This window comes from Triticum dicoccoides, chromosome 6A (assembly GCF_002162155.2).
Source record: "Triticum dicoccoides isolate Atlit2015 ecotype Zavitan chromosome 6A, WEW_v2.0, whole genome shotgun sequence".
Lineage (NCBI taxonomy): Eukaryota > Viridiplantae > Streptophyta > Magnoliopsida > Poales > Poaceae > Triticum > Triticum dicoccoides.
This window is the reverse complement of record NC_041390.1, coordinates 121300372-121317199: the sequence shown is the minus strand read 5'-3', so window position 1 is coordinate 121317199 and position 16828 is coordinate 121300372. Positions and strand designations below refer to the sequence as shown.

Below are 16828 nucleotides of genomic sequence, written 5' to 3'. Positions count from 1 at the left end.
CGACCGGTGATGGCCGGGAGGGACGAGCGGCGCGGGGCGGCCTGGGGACGCCAGGGGATCCGCGCGAGAGAGGAAGAAGGGGATGGGGAAGTCAAACACGCCCAGATCTAAGAAGAGGCAGATCGAACGGGTGGGGCGCGCTGCATCGGGCGGCTGGCGCTGGACCGGCCGAAACGTTTCGGCCGGCGCACCGGCGCCTATCAGCCGCCAAAATAGAAAGAGGCAGCAGAAGCTTAACAGGTAAGGAGAAGGGCGCTCGGCACACAGATTCCTTTGCCTCTTCCTCAAGCCCACACGCAACCTTGCGACCTATCTCACTCCCCTGTGCTCTTCGCCGCCGCCGCCGCCGCCCTGCCTCACCCCATCTCCTTCCCTTGGCCGGCGCTCCACCCATCCGCTCTCCCCACCGCCCCCTCTCATCTCTCACATCGCCTCCTCCTCCTCTCGCGCCTCGCCTTCCACGCCGTCGCCGCCACTATCGCCGCTCCTCCTCTTCTTCCTTGTGCCCCTTCCATCCCCTCTTGTGGCGGACGATCCTCTCGACGATGGATGTGGGAGAGGGAGAATCCGGGAAGGTGGGCGGGTCCGGGTCAACATAGGGTCGATTTCGAGGCCTCTCATGGCCGCGCCCACACCACCTGTGCTTCTCCCCTCCTGCGGCGCAGCTGCTGCTTCTGGAGCTCTGTTCGGAAAGGAATACGTCTAGCCGCCGGCCAATGGAAGGCCCTCATCGGCCTCCAATCCCATGCATCCAGCCCCTGATTCGTGCACGCGGCAAAACGGCCGCTGCTGCCGGAGCGCCCTTCGTCAGCGAGGAGGCCCAGAGTGACACCGCCGCCGGCGCCGGTGCTCCCCAACGTAGCCACTCCGACGACGGCCAGGTGATCCATTCCGCTGCCAGAGGTGTTCTCTTTTTGTGCTTGGTTTTTGTTTTCCCATTGATTTTCTGTCCAATTTTATCACAGGATTGTTACTGTCTGTCTCAAGTTCCTTGAAGTCACGTACATGCACATGCCCGCGTTTGATTTGTTCTCGTGGTCGTGTTCCTGCCGTAGCTGCGTCCACGGTTGTGCAGGTTTAGCCCTCCTTTCTTTAATCCCCTTTTTTGTTTACCCTCATTTATCTTGTATTGTTCGTGAGAGAGGCTAGGCCTACTGTCCTCTTTCCAGGTGAGGCGTTTGTTGCCTTGCTTAATTTTGTTTATTAGATATTGCCTGCCTATGCTTCATCCTATTTTTGTAGTGAGATCTATTGTTTACATATGTGCTGATTTTTGCGACTAAGGAGACTGTCAGTTCTGTCAATGACGCTAAATACTTGCAGTTAGGAAATAACAGTCCCCATATCGGAAGGCTTTTCGTCGAAAAATATTGGAAGGCTTGTTTATTTTGTCTTGGGTCAAAAAATATTGGAAGGCTTATATTTGTTTACAGAGGGAGTAGTAAATAAGAAGGCTAGCTTAGGTTCTAAGAATTGTTGAAACATACTATATACTCCTAACGGAAATATAAAACAAAGACATGGACAATTTATTCCTGCTATGTGATGAGAAGCACTATTTTAATACTCCCTCCGGTCCTTTTTAGTTCGCATATTAGATTTGTCTGAAGTCAAGGCTCGTAAAGTTTGACCAACTTTATAGAAAAAAATACCAACATTCACAATGTGAAATCAATACTAGTAGATGCGTCATGCCTTAAAGTTTCATGTTGTATAACTTTATCATGGTAGATGTTGATATTTTTTCATATAAATATGGTCAAACTTTGTAAAGTTTGACTTCAGACAATTCTTATATGCAGAGTAAAAAGGACCGGAGGGAGTAGATATGGAAATGCTTATTTGAATTATATTTCTGCTTTGCCATGCTTGCCAATATCCACTTCTGCTGCAAGTGCTTCTATAATTGCAACTTCAGGAAGTGTGTGGTTTGAAGATATGAGATGTGGTTCTTACATAAATGTTTTAATGGGAACTTATGAATTAGAAGGGAATAATTGCCTTGCCTTAGCAAAGTTCGTGTAAGGAAAATGATTGCCTCAGCTAACACTATAATTATAGGAAAGATAGATGCAAATTCAAGAACTTAATAAGATGATTTTTTTTTCCTTCCAGAACAATGGTCTTTTTGTGCCAGGGACTAACATATTTCATAGGAGACATGATTTATATCTTTTAGGACCAGTACAATTTTCATACAATCATGGTTTTATCTTTTGAAGTCGGTACATTTTTCATTTATTGTTTTATTCCCCTGAATGTTTGCCTAAGCAGATAGCTGCTATTCACTGTATCTTTTGTCAGATGGCTTCTATCACCCTTGCTGATCTATGTTGTGGAAGACAAAATCAAATGCTATGTGTCTGGGTGTCTTGGCTTGGTTTAGTTTTATTAATGTCTCGCCAAGCATGATGGATGCTTGCCGAAAGGGGCATTGTCTGTACTTTTCATAGTGCAAAACGACATGTTATGGCAAGATTGATTGTTTGGTAGAATGATTACTCCTGCATTATAGCGCTACCTATGAAAATTGAAAGGAAGAGTTGTGGTGGTATCACGTGGATGATTTTCTGATTATTAGTTTGCCTCAATGATTTGTTCAATATTGGAGGGTCATTTGCTGAGACTTGGTTTGTGCCATGACATTCTTTTGAATTGCTAATACACTTTTCTTTGTGATATTTCTTTATATTTGCCTATGAAAAAAGGCGCTACGTAAATTCCAGTTTTACCTGAGATAAACTAATGGTGTTGTATCTCGTCTGTCCTGTTGAATAGAAGGAATCAAGGAAATGATGACGTTAGTCTTGATCTGGGAAAGTGTTCAGTTCAAGTATAGGATATATGCCATTGATACCAGTACAACACGGTTTTTGTTTGTTGCAAGGTAGCCTCTCTTTTTTATTTTCTGGTTCCTCAGACCATTACCTTTTCTTCTTTAGAACTTACTCCAAGTGACAAGTACTGATAAGCATATCCCTCGGATCACTACCTTTCCTTTAGAACACACACAACATATCCAGACACACTCGGGTATCACCCTCTCATACACATGGGTAATACCCTCTATCTCTAACAGTATGTAGACATATCTTCTCTTTGCCTGTTCAATTTCTTTCTCGTTGCTCTTCAGTTGATCAATTAGAACATGGTACCCCATGCCCACGATATACTCATCGTCACTGCTCCGATTCGCCCGACCCCAACGACTCAGCTACTTCCTATCACCACCTGGTACTCCTCTTTGCCTGATGCTCCTGCGCTGCTTATTGTGCTCGCCGTTGCTGATGTATTTAGTTTCATGCATTATAGTTCAGTGGGTGTCAAGAAGACCTGGTAGATTTTAGTAAAATGACCTATATATTGGTTTCAGAACATAGCGAGACTATGTCCTAATATATTTGGCTACTTTTATCTTTTTGCATCAGTTCTGAGTGGTATATGGAATATGGGGTTTGCAAAGTTAAATAGTGAGACAACATTTTATGTAGTAATTGTACCCTGGTGCAATAGTTGTTTTGATCCAATTCCATTAATAGGTTAGCTTACGTTAATGATATGGGAACTCTGAAGAAAATTCTGTATGGCCGATCCATATTTATGAGTTGTGCATGTGCGGTATGGTTGGTTGTTTATGCATTCTTGCTCTTTAGACCTATGTTGGGCGACGATACCATTTGGTACAGAACATAACTTGAACACCCATGCTGCTTCTTATATCTTTACACTTCAATCATTCAATTTTTTCTTGATGCTCTTTATGTTATTTTCAGGAGCAATTTAAGATTGAAAAGGATGATGGGAGGATGCAACTGACACAGTAGGATGCTCTGTTTCAAATTGTATATTTATCTTTCTTTTTAGCTAGATGAGAAACAGTAACATGTGAAACATATCGCAACATACTCTATAGCCTGGAGTGACAGTCTAGATATATAGAGGGCATTGCCCATAAATCTGCATAGTGGTAGCCTGTCGCTTCTATGAACTATCACTAAATTTAGTATACATGTTATTTCTTCTTGATTACTTGTATCAGATTTGTGAATTTGTCATTTTATCCCTTTTTTACCCATGAAGTGTGAAGACAGCCTGCAGCCCAATCTCACCTCTTTGATTCCGCAGGGATAGCGAGCAATGGCCATGGCTCAACGACGGCGGAGAAGATGGTGCAGTGTCTTGGCTGGGGTTCGATATGATGTGTGACCTGAGGCAAGCTCTACAATGACTCTACTTCTCCTTTGGAGATCACATGTCTTTTGTAGCATGTTAGGCTTTGATTTCAATTCAATGATGTGCTCTGTTATCAACCTTGTAAAACTGTCACCTATTTGATAATATGGACCTAACCTTGCTATGCCTGATGATTGAACATTTTTTGTTAAGCTTGTTTAACTCTATTCATATTTTAACAACTGAGCTACTCTAGCACGCATATGCACGTTCACAACGTCACCGCCAAGGCAAGTGCGTAAAGGACCGCACAAGAGGCGCGCCCCATGCACTAGTAATTTTTTAACTGTGGCTACAATATGGGCTGTAATGCTAACGAAAAGAATATGGACTCCAAAAAAAACCTTAAGAATTAGCAAATGGGCTATAAATTATTAGAAACAATGGCAGATGGGTTGTATGATGTTTTTCATAGATTTGAGGCTTTCCTAAAAAAAGGTTGACGCACAAGCAGTGACTGTTGGATGTCCATCCAACGGCCGTCGTGCTTCTTCAATCTCTGTTCTTCCTGCTTCAGCCGCTCAAACAAGCGCCGGCGGGACTGCCTGTTCTCTCCTCCCCGCGGCCCGCTGTGCTGCCGCGCAGTCCTCACCACCCCACCGTACTCCCATCGCTGGCCTAGCCATCCCTCTACTCACCCATACCTGCTGTTATTCTCCGGCGACGGCAGATGGACCAGTAAACCTTTGTACAGTCGTACTCCCCTCCGCGTGGGAAACAACTGCCGAGTCTTCCTTGGCTCCGTGTCGTTCCTTTTCTAGGCCTCGCCGTCGTTCACCGCCCTGGTGCTCTCGGCACGGCCTGGTCAACATGGTCAACGACCGACATGCATCTGAAGTGGACTGTACGTGGAGAGGCTGACAGCTGGGTCACGGTCGCATGCAAGGAAATGCCTCCTTATTACACGCAAAATAATGATTCCTCCACCTAACATCTGGGACCCACCGAAAGGGCCTCTGTATTTTGCGAAAAAATGTTACCGCCGGTGACAGCTCGGACCCACCAGCTATATCTTCGCACGCAAGGAAGTGCCTCCTTATTACGCACAAAAAAATGAATACTCCCCCTGCTAGCTGTGACCCAGTATAGTGGGAGGCTGACTCGTGGTCCTACTAAGTTGACGGGGACGGAGGGCTTTGTCAACTTAGTCAATATGCACGGTTTTAGCTTCAGTGACCGTACGATGTCCATCTAACGGCCATACTGCTTCTTCAACCTCTGGTCTTCTTGCTCCAGCCGCCCAAAGCAGCGCCGGTCGTGCCGCATGCTCCTGCCTCCCGTGGCCGGCTGTGCTGCCGCAGAGGCCTCACGGCCCCCTACTATTCCCACCGCTGGACAGGCCCTGCAGCGACGGCAGCCTCACACCAACCGAACCAGTGAACCCTCGTACTCCTCTCCGCACGGGCTTCCACTTCCGCGTCTTCCCCGGCTCCGCGTCGTCCCCTTCCTAGGCCTCGTCGTCGTCCACCGCCCTGGTGCTCTCGGCACGGCGTGATCAACGTGGTCAAGGAACAACTTCCATCGGACGTGGACTGTACGTGGAGAGGCTGACAGCTGGGTCCACGGCCGCAGCAAGGAAGTGCCTCCTTATTACATGCAAAATAATTATTTCTCCACCTGACAACGGGGACCCACTGGATGGGCCACCGTATTTCGCGAAAAAATGTTTCCCCCTGACTGCTGGGACCCACCAGCTACATCTTCGCACGCAAGGAAGTGCCTAACAGTCGGGACCCATCTGGTCGAAGCTTACGTAGCGTTGTCATTCTGGTCGCGAACGTGTACGTACATACTAGTCGATGTAGAGGCGCACACGTGTCGTAGTAGAGGCACGCACGTAGCATGTACATGTACGTACAACGGCCAGGGTGCAAGAAAATAAATACGACCAGATACATACATACGGGCGGGGTCTCGAACGCCTACTCGCGCGTACGTATGGCCAGGGCTCGTGTACATGGCTGGGTCGAAACGGAGAAACAACATCGTCATCGTATTCATGGGGAGCCAACCGGCTGGGTCGGAACAGAATGCGTCGTTGTGTTCATCGGGAGGGCTTGGACGGAACAACCGATGGAAACGAGGCCTGGCATACCGCAGAACGGAGGAAACAGCCTTGTGTTCGACTAGCCACGTTTGAAACGGGATCCTGTTAATTAGGTGGGGTCTGTCGTACCGCAAAACGGAGGAAACGGACCTCCTACGGTCGAAACGGGGGTCCTGTTGATCAGGAGGGGTGTGGCGTAACGCAAAACGGAGGAAACGGACTTGCGTTGGAGCGCTACGGTCGAAACGGTGGTCCTGTTCATCGGGAGGGGTGTGGCGTACCGCAAAACGGGACTCCACGAGATACTGTTCATCTCCACTATCGACCCCCTCCAGCCTCCATGGGCTACTGTTCATCCACCGTCGACCTCCTCCAGTCTCCACCTGCGAATGTTCATCCATGGGCTCCTGTTGATCCAGCATCCACCGCACGCTACTCCACCGGCTACTGTTCAACCAGCCCTCTCCACGGGCTCCTGTTCAACCACCCCTCCACGGGCTATTGTTCATCCTACCCTCCATCGTCTGCTGTTCATCCTGTCCTCCACGGGGTGGTCCTGTTCATCCTGCCCTCCACGGGGTCCTGTTCATCCAGCCCCAACCGACTCGATCGATCGGGGTCCTGTCCATCCAGAGGCAACACCACAGGATCCTGTCCATCCACCCCCACCGGACTGTTCATCCAACCCCCCCAGCAACGCTCATTGTTCATCCAGAGGCAACATCGATCGGCTTCAGTTAGCAGTAGTAGCGAAGGAATCGCTCGATCGGGTTCAGTTAACAGCCATCGATCGATTGCTCGGGTTCAGTAACGCGTAGCCTGCAGTGCAATCGCTCGGGTTTAGTTAGAGCACAATGCCTCGCTCGGGTTCAGTTAGAGCCCAATGCCTCGCACCCACGCGCGTGCGTGTACGAGAGAAACGCGCATCGCTCGGCCCCGACCACGCACCGTAACTGGGAACACCCTGATATTTTCCTCGCCCTCGCTTCTACCACAGTTTTTTCCGTCAAGGACGGCCCAAAGAATGTCATGCAGCTGCGTCTCCGGCCCGCCCAGGACTATAAGCCCATTTTCTGTCATGATTTTTTCTCATGGAAGTAGGACCCACCACATCTATGATGATACCGTGTTTTGTCACAATTATTGTCATAGAAGTGTCATAAGTATGACAGAAAAAAATTCCGTTCGGTCCAAAATGTCACGGATGTGTCTTTTTTTGTAGTGATTATAAGTGATAATCTTTTCTTCAACTTTAATGGGTGCAACTACTTTTACTTCAATGAGAGGATTATATTTAAACCACTTCTCCTTAGGGAGATCAACATGAGTAGCAAAGGATTCACAGAAAGAAGCTACTATCTCAGAGTCAAGTCCATATTTAGTGCTAAATTCACGGAAAGCATCGGTATCCATAAAAGATTTAACACAATCAAACTTAGGTGTTATACCTGACTCCTTACCTTCATCGAGGTCCCAATCTTCAGAGTTGCATTTAATTCTCTCCAATAAATCCCATTTGAATTCAATAGTCTTCATCATAAAAGATCCAATACAAGAAGTATCAAGCATGGAGCGATTACTGAGAGAAAGCCGAGCATAAATTTTTTGAATAATCATTTCTTTTGAGAGCTCATGATTGGGGCATGAATATAACATTGACTTAAGCCTCCCCCAAGCTTGAGCGATGCTTTCTCCTTCGCAAGGCCAAAAAATATATATATAATTACGATCACGATGAACAAGATGCATAGGATAAAACTTCTGATGAAATTCCAATTTGAATCGTTGGTAGTTCCATGATCCAATATCATCACATAGCCTAAACCATGTCAATGCATATCCCTTCAAAGATAAAGGGAAGACCTTCTTCTTGATAACATCCTCGGGCATACCTGCAAGCTTAAATAATCCACAAACTTCATCCACATAGATTAGGTGCAAATCGGGATGCAATGTTCCGTCACCTGTGAAAGGATTAGCTAGCAGTTTATCTATCATACCCGAAGGAATTTCAAATTAAAAAATTTCAGTAGGTTCAGTACGTTGAGGAGCAACTCTTTGCTCTACTAGTCGGGGTGAAGATACCCCGAACAAGCCCCTCAAAGGATTATGTTCCATAGTAACAAGTGACAGTAAATTTCAGCACACTATATAAATTTTTCCTTACCAAATTCCACCTACCAAAGGCGCTTCACTCTCCGGCAACGACGCCATAAAAGAGTCTTGATGAACCACAAGTGTAGGGGATCTATCGTAGCCTTTTCGATAAGTAAGAGTATCAAACCCAAAGAGGAGCAGAAGGAAATGATAAGCGGTTTTCAGCAAGGTATTCTCTGCAAGCACTGAAATTATTGGTAACAGATAGTTTTGTGATAAGGTAATTGGTAACGGATAACAAGTAACAAAAGTAAATAAGGTGCATCAAGATGGCCCAATCCTTTTTGTAGCAAAGGATAAGCCTGGACAAACTCTTATATAAAGGAAAGCGCTCCCGAGGTGTAACGCCCCGAGACCGATGTGCCAGGTGTCGTCCAGTTATTCACTATTGTTGCTTTGTCATTGCTTGTGTGTCATGCATTGCATATCATGTCCTCATGTGCATTTCATTTGCATACATGTTTGTCTCAGGCATCCGAGCATTTTCCCCGTTGTCCGTTTTCCAATCTGACGCTCCGTTCTCCTCCGGTGGTCATTTCTACCTTCTTCTCGTGTGTGGGGATTAAATATTTCCGGATTGGACCGAGACTTGCCAAGCGGCCTTGGTTTACTACCGGTAGACCGCCTGTCAAGTTTCGTACCATTTGGACTTCGTTTGATGCTCCAACGGTTAACCGAGGGACCGAAAAGGCCTTGTGCGTGTTGCAGCCCAACACCCTTCCAATTTGGCCCAAAACCCACCAAAACCCTCTCCATCAGCTCGGTCGTTCGATCACGATCACGTGGCCGAAAACCGCACTCCATTTGGAGCTTCCTAGCTCCTCCTACCTATAAAAAGGTATCTTCCCCGAAATCCCGGGTCATTCGCACCCTAACCCTAGCTCCCCGCACATCCGCCGCGTCGGACACGTCCGGTCCGGCCGGACGAAGCTGCCGCCGCCGCCCCGCGCCAATAGCGCGCCGCCACGTGGCACACGGCGCCCGCCGCCGCCGCGGCCCGCACGGGCCCGAGGCCGGCCCTCCCCCGCCGCGCCTCGCGCCTCCTTCCGCCTCCCAGCGCCGCCCGCGCTCTGCCCGATGCTGCCCTTCGCCGCCATCGCGTCGCCGATCGGCAGCCGCGCCGCCCGTGCCGGCCGGAGTTGCTCGCCGCCACGCCGTCTCAACCTCCGGCGCCGGCAGCCGCGCCAGCGCCGCCCCCTCCGCGTTCGAGCGCCGCCTCGCCGCAGCGTCGCCGGATCCGGCCACCCCGGCCTCTCCTCCGGCCGTCCCCACTTCTCCGGCGACTTCCCTCGCGAACTCCGACGAGCTACAGTGCACTCCGGCCGTCCTCGGATTCCGCGCCCGATCTGGATCCAGATCCAGATCCACCTCGCGGTTGACTTTCTCCTCTAACCCTAATTTTTGTTGCTTACTTTGACGTGCCATAACTTTGCATCCGTAGCTCCGTTTTGGGCATTTAGCATATAGAAATGTTTGTCTCAGAGAGTACATCATTTTATCTCATTGCATCATTTTCATTTGAGATCATCTTGATGCCCGAAATGCTGTTAGAAGAGTGCTATTTGAGATAATTATCAGATCTGCTGCACCATATAGCTATTTGTCATTTTTGCCATGATTGTTGTATGCATGTTATGCCCCTGAGCTCTACATGTGTTTTTTTATATGCCATGCCATCTTTCCAGGGGTGCTATCCATGTATTTTTGTGATGTGTGTGGTGACTAGCACAAGCTTGCAAAGTGGTGCATTCGGTAATGCTGATTTCAGGGACTTAGCATTTCCACTAAGTCCTTGATCTGTTTATCTCAAGATGTCATATGTTCATGTTGTTTCCTAGTGATCCGTGCCTCTTTTGAGGATGATCAGTAAGGATGATTTGTTAATCTTGTAGTGCTCTATCCATCCATGCCTTTGTTTGCAATTATGGAGCAACCTAGCTTGAGTCAATCGAGCTCTACTTTTGTCATTTCGTGAATCTGGGCAGATTGTCTACTTGTTAGCGATTTTGCCGAGGATGTTGTAGTTGATCCGTGCATTCTATGCTATTGTTCTTGCCATGTCTAGCTTGCATTTTATGTATTCTTGATGGATGTATGTTTAGATTATCATGACTTGCTCTGTAGTGAGTGCATCGAGCTCGTAAACATGCCTACTTGATATCTGATTTTGCATGCTCCAGTTTTCACTAAGTCTGAAAACTGATTATGTTTTTGCCATGTTCACATGCTTGCAAATGTATTTTATGATCCCTCTTGGCTCAAGGTCACTAAGGGACTTTTGTTAAGCTCTTTGAGTAGCTTCATGCCATGCTTTACTTTGCCATGTTCGGGACCTGTAGCATATAGTTTTCATACTGAGATTCCAGGCTTGTGTTAATTTCACTAAGTCTGAAATCTGTTTATCAATTGCACTTTTGCCATGCTTGTTTGAACCTGTTAATGGATGAATTGGCCGTAGCTCAGTGTTCCTCTTTTGTTAAGCATCATGAGTGGATCCCTGCCATGTATTTTGTTGTCACGTTTGGGTGTTGTAGCATGTTCATCTTGTTGCATTTAGATGGCTACTTGCTGTAAATCGCAGATCGGTGCCATATTTGAATCGCTTGCCATTTCCAAACCGTAACTCCGATTCCGGCGTTCTTTATATCGTTTTCAAGCGATTTCATCTCACCTTTCTAGTGGAACACTTGGATTTCCAAGTTGAGGCCAGGTTCATTCATTCCTTTACAAATCATGCATACGCATCGCATACCGCATCTCGCATATCATACCATGTTCATGTGTTGGTTGTTTACTATATTGTGTGCTTCTTTCCGGTGTTTGCTTCTTCGGGTTGGTTCCGGTAACGTCGCATTTGTGAGGACCCATTCGCCTACGTTCGTTTGTCTTCTTCATGGACTCGTTCTTTTTCCTTGCGGGATCTCAGGTAAGATGATCATACCCTCAAAATCACTTCTATCTTTGCTAGCTAGATGCTCGCTCTTTTGCTTGCCTATGCTGCGATACCTACCACTTGCTTATCATGCCTCCTATTTTGTTGAACCAAGCCTCTAACCCACCTTGTCCTAGCAAATCGTTGTTTGGCTATCTTACCGCTTTGCTCAGCCCCTCTTATAGTGTTGTTAGTTGCAGGTGAAGATTGAAGTTTGTTCCTTGTTGGAACATGGAGATGTTGTTCCTTGTTGGAACATGTTTACTTGTTGGGATATCACAATATATCTTATTTAATTAATGCATCTATATACTTGGTAAAGGGTGGAAGGCTCGGCCTTATGCCTGGTGTTTTGTTCCACTCTTGCCGCCCTAGTTTCCGTCATATCAGTGTTATGTTCCCGGATTTTGTGTTCCTTATGCGGTTGGGTTATAATGGGAACCCCTTGGCAGTTCGCTTTGAATAAAACTCCTCCAGCAAGGCCCAACCTTGGTTTTACCATTCGCTACCTAGCCTCTTTTTCCTTGGATTAGGCCAGCCCAAGGGTCATCTTTATTTTAACCCCCCCGGGCCAGTGCTTGTCTAAGTGTTGGTGCGAAATGGGCAGCCTGCGGGGCCACCTCGGGGAAACTTGAGGGCTGATTTTACTCGTAGCTTGACCTATCCGGTGTTGCCCTGAGAACGAGATATGTGCAGCTCCCATCAGGATGTCGGCACATCGGGCGGCTTTGCTGGACTTGTTTTACCATTGTCGAAGATGTCTTGTAGAACCGGGATACCGAGTCTGATCGGAATGTCTCGGGAGGAGGTCTATTCCTTCGTTGACCGTGAGAGCTTGTGATGGGCTAAGTTGGGACACCCCTGCAGGGATTTGAACTTTCGAAAGCCGTGCCCGCGGTTATGGGCAGATGGGAATTTGTTAATGTCCGGTTGTAGAAAACCTGAAGTTGACCTTAAATAAAATACATCAACCGCGTGTGTAACCGTGATGGTCTCTTTCCGGCGGAGTCCGGGAAGTGAACACGGTGTTGGAGTTATGCTTGACGTAGGTTGATTTTAGGATCACTTCTTGATCATAGTTTCTCGATCGTGCTTTGCCTTCTCTTCTCGCTGTCTTTTGCGTATGTTAGCCACCATATATGCTAGTCGCTTGCTGCAGCTCCATCTCATACCTTTACCTTTCCCATAAGCTTAAATAGTCTTGATCGCGAGGGTGCGAGATTGCTGAGTCCCCGTGGCTCACAGATACTTCCAAAACCAGCTTGCAGGTGCCGTTGAACCGTGCAGATGACGCAACCAAGCTCAAAGAGGAGCTCAATGAAGATCTTGTCCTTTGTGTTGTTCCGTTCTAGTAGATCAGTAGTGGAGCACAGTTGGGGTCAATCGGGGACCTTGTCGCATTTGGGGTTCTTCTTTTATTTTGGCTCCGTAGTCGGGCCCTGATTGTATTTGGTTGTTGTAATGCTTTATTCATGTAATTGTGTGAAGTGGCGATTGTAAGCCAACTATGTATACCTTTTCCTTATGTGTTACATGGGTTGTGTGAAGATTACCTCACTTGTGACATTGCTTTCAATGCGGTTATGCCTCTAAGTCATGCTTCGACATGTGGGAGATATAGCCGCATCGAGGGCGTTACAAGTTGGTAATCAGAGCCTTCCCCGACCTTAGGAGCCCCATTGCTTGATCGTTTTTAGCGGTCGAGTTGTGTCTAGAAAAATGTTTTGAGTCATTTAGGAATTATATATCGAAGAGTTTAGGAATTCTTTTTACTTCCCAGTCTCCTCATCGCTCTGGTAAGGCATCCTGACGTAGAGTTTTGACTATTCTTTTCTCAAAATTCACTAAAAAAATTTAGGATCACGCGGGTATCTTGGAATTGTTCCGATGGTTTTGTGACGAGAACATTGTCTTGGTGCCTCCTGTCAGGGGTTTTGTGGCAGTGTCCCGGGGAGTTGAGCTCCGAGGTGTTGTCGTCACAATTTTATCGTTGCAGTTCTGGAATACCTGAGTTTAGTACGCCGACATCAAAAATCTCTTTTATGCAGTTCGTTGGTGAGATAACCTCGACGCCACCCAGTACTGGGGCGGGAGTTCGGGAGTATTGCCATAACTCGTATAACGGATGCTTTTCGAAGGTTGAGGTAGACGATTTCCGAAGGTTTCTTGGTTATGTGTTGAAGGATGGATACAGCTGGATGTAGGATTTGCTAGTTTTGGGTGAGATATTATGCTTCCCCTGTATCCCCAACACCTGATTGCATAACCGGAAAATTTTGGGAGTTCATATGTGGGAATTCAAGTAGCTCGTAGGATATCTTTCCGACAGATGTATGATTTGAAATTGGGGTTCGACGTCTAGTGGTCCGCCTATTCACGGTCGGTTTTACAGTGGTCTCGTTGTGTCTTAAAGAGTCCTTGGCTATGCCGACTCGGGGACGCTTCGTATGTCATGTGCACTGCCTTGTACATGATGGTGCTGTACGATCGAGCCCGTGTAGGCCCCACCACGAAAACTTCGGACGAAATCTCTATCATATGTTTGTTCCGGCTTATTCTGCAAGCCAATCCTTTGTTTTGTTTTGAGTTGTGGTATTTGAGTTGCTTCGAAGTCAAATGTTGATTCCATACCTTCCCCAAATGGTGTTCTCATATTCCTATGTGAATACTAATCCTTCTCATTTATTGAGATTGTCATGTCAATTCTTCTCACCGGCGTGTCTCTCTTCAAGTGGATCCGTTCATTTTCAACATCCGCAAGATTCAATCTCAGTTTTCTCAACGGTGTTTGTTTCATCCATCTCCAAGTTGTCTTTGTTTTCCCACCCACCCACCCCTTCTCTTCAAGGACTCAGATTTCTTAATCAAGTATCCTTTTATTCATGAGAATTCTCTCCATTCTTTTTTTCCTTCATGTTTTTACCCGGTGTTTCTCATGAAGATGCTCTACAAGTTCATCATTATTCATTCTCTTTCTTCTCCGGTGGAACTAAGTCAAGCTTTGTTGATCATATCTTTTCCTCATTTCAATACCTTCTCATACCGGTGCACCTCTTAATCATCTACTCCTCGCTATTCATTTGTTCCGGAGTGCTCAAGATACCCCGAAGATTCGTGTTTTTTTTTCACTCTACATTATTTCAAGATCGTTCGAGGTTGTTATCTCATTCAAGTCATCTAATTCAACCGGTGCAATCCTCTCTTTTAAATCATTCAACGGTGTTTCTTTTGAGTGGGCCCTAACCCACAGGTATTTTCCCAGGATCTTACCTGACTCTTCTTATTTTCCCGGAGCTATCCTAAATTCTTTTGAAGTTTGACGTAAGAATGATTTATCATCAGTCAAATGTCTTTCTCCAAGATCGGTTAAATTCTTTTCATCGTTGGCTCAATCTCTTCGCTTTTGATTCTTTCGGAGTGCCTTAACAATTCTCGGTGGTGTTTCTCGTCGTCATTCTCGGATTTTGAAGACCGAAGAAGATTTTTCTCTTAATCTTGCTCCATTCTCTTCAAGATTCGTGATTCCAGCTTGTTGCCATCCTCTCATAATTCGTTTTGATTGTGAGAATTCTTTTCACCTATCCGGAGCAATTCAAAAGTCTTCTCAGTTTGTTATCCGGAGTCCATCAGTTCAGGTTTATTCATTCTCAGCTTTCAGTTGTCATTCTCCAATTTTACCAGTGCTTCATTCAAGTGATCTCTAATCGGCTCGTGATCTCTTCATTCTCATGTTTCTAAATCCTCTCAATCTCTGTTCATTTTATAATTCTTCCCGGTGTTTCTTTATCTTTCTTCGTTCATTTTGATTCTTACGGTGGTTCGTTCAAGACTTCTCTTCCTCATCAATTTATTCGTTATTTCAATTCTACCAGTGGTGTGTTGAAGATTTTCTCAAGTTTATGTTATATCTCTCTTAATCTTTTCTACGAGAATAAGTAATATGTCATATCCGTTGCTTGTCAGCAATTCAATTGTTGAAGGATACGCATAACATAATTCTTGTTCTTGTTCCATCCAAGTGATTAATTCCTTTTTCCGGAGCGGCTCATCTACTTATTCTTGGTTTCAAGTGCTCATCTTTCTTTCCTGGAGTTCCAAGCTCTAATTATCACGGAGATCCATCTAAATCATTACAGGGTTCCACCTTGTGTTTTCAACTACCCTTTCTTTCCGTTTGATCTTTCTTTTGTTTAATGGAGTTCTTCATGGAGGTTCTACATAATGGTCCATCAAGGATTTAACTCCTTCTCCTACTTTTTCATCGAGATTCTTTCCTAAGAAGCCCAAGCTTTTCTTCATATTGTAATCCGGAGTGCAATTCTTTCTTCCGTATCATTGGAGGTGGTATTATGCCAATCTTGATAATTTGAGTTCATGTTTTCATGATTCACATGTTGTCAAGAATGAGATATTTTAAATCCATCAATCTATTCATTGGAGTTATCTTGGGTTATATTTCACCTAAAGCCTTCCGTAGGGATTGTTGCCACTTGTGGTGCTCATAAATGATCCAATTTCTTCATTTATCCTTTCCGGTGAGATATAATTTCTCATCTCCTGGTTGATACCAATCCAATTCTTTTCCCGTGAGTGGCAGGTTGTCACCTCATAATTTGAGATGTATTCCATAATACCATATCAAGCTTATTGTTTTTCGTTGTTGGTTTTCCAACAACTCCGTTTTAGCATTTGTTGTAAGCGTGCTCTCTCAAGACCTTGTTTCCTTCGTTCACTCCATTCCATTCTTACTTTTGTTCCGGAGGCATTGTGATGTTCATATTTTCAACCCATCATCTTGTTTGTCAAAGATCATGTTCTTTCCATGCCTATCCATTAAACCAGAGTGTTGTGCCCTTTTGCTCAAGTTCTTTTTGCCTTACCAAGTCTTGCATAACTGCTCAACCGAAGTGCTGCTCGAAGTTGTTCTTCCTTGCCCCTCTTTTCTAACGGAGTGTTTTCAACTTCGTTCGTCTCTGTTGTATTCTTTCTTTCAATTTGTTTAACTTTTGAGAGGTTCGTGATTTCACTCGTTTGTCAATGAAGCAACTTAGTTTTTCCTCTTCTCTTTCTCTTCCGTTGTCCCTCCGGTGCCATTCTAGATCTCGGGACGAGATCCTCTCGTAGTGGTGGAGTGTTGTAACGCCCCGAGACCGATGTGCCAGGTGTCGTCCAGTTATTCGCTGTTGTTGCTTTGTCATTGCTTGCGTGTCATGCATTGCATATCATGTCATCATGTGCATTTCATTTGCATACATGTTTGTCTCATGCATCCGAGCATTTTCCCCGTTGTCTGTTTTGCAATCCGGCGGCCCATTCTCCTCTGGTGGTCATTTCTACCTTCTTCTCGTGTGTGGGGATTAAACATTTCCGGATTGGACTGAGACTTGCCAAGCGGCCTTGGTTTACTACCGGTAGACCGCCTGTCAAGTTTCGTACCATTTGGACTTTGTTTGATGATC

At 45.9% G+C, this 16828-nt stretch overlaps 1 long non-coding RNA gene across 2 annotated transcripts; it reads left to right on the top strand.

Annotated features, from left to right (window-relative positions):
• The first annotated feature begins 247 nt into the window (after window positions 1–247).
• Window positions 248–4385, top strand: LOC119315828. 2 transcript variants are annotated; one of them, XR_005152786.1, is made up of 4 exons: window positions 248–881; window positions 966–1075; window positions 3774–3820; window positions 4126–4385. It is a non-coding gene; the product is annotated as an uncharacterized LOC119315828 (long non-coding RNA). The 2 variants fall into 2 exon arrangements; XR_005152785.1 differs by having other exon boundaries at window positions 966–3820.
• Window positions 4386–16828: the final 12443 nt, after the last annotated feature.